Source organism: Nannospalax galili, unplaced genomic scaffold (assembly GCF_000622305.1).
Source record: "Nannospalax galili isolate Female #2095 unplaced genomic scaffold, S.galili_v1.0 scaffold2568, whole genome shotgun sequence".
Lineage (NCBI taxonomy): Eukaryota > Metazoa > Chordata > Mammalia > Rodentia > Spalacidae > Nannospalax > Nannospalax galili.
The window spans coordinates 375156-375382 of NW_008357491.1; positions in this window are offsets into that span (position 1 = coordinate 375156).

Here is a 227-nt window from a genome sequence, read left to right on the forward strand (position 1 = left end):
TGGGGCAGCGGAGTCGCGCCTGCAGGGCCCCCGCGTGCTCCTCGCCGCCTCAGGCTCTGCCGAGGCCCCGCGCGCGCCGCTGGCCGCCCACAGTTGCCGCCTTCAAGTGTCTTTCTCCCCGCGCGGCCCCGCCGGCGCGCGCGCCCTTCCCCTCGCCGTCTGCGGACCGCTGCGGCGTGCGCGGGGCCGCCCCCAGTAAACACTGAGGTGCCCGCCTGGGCTGCGGC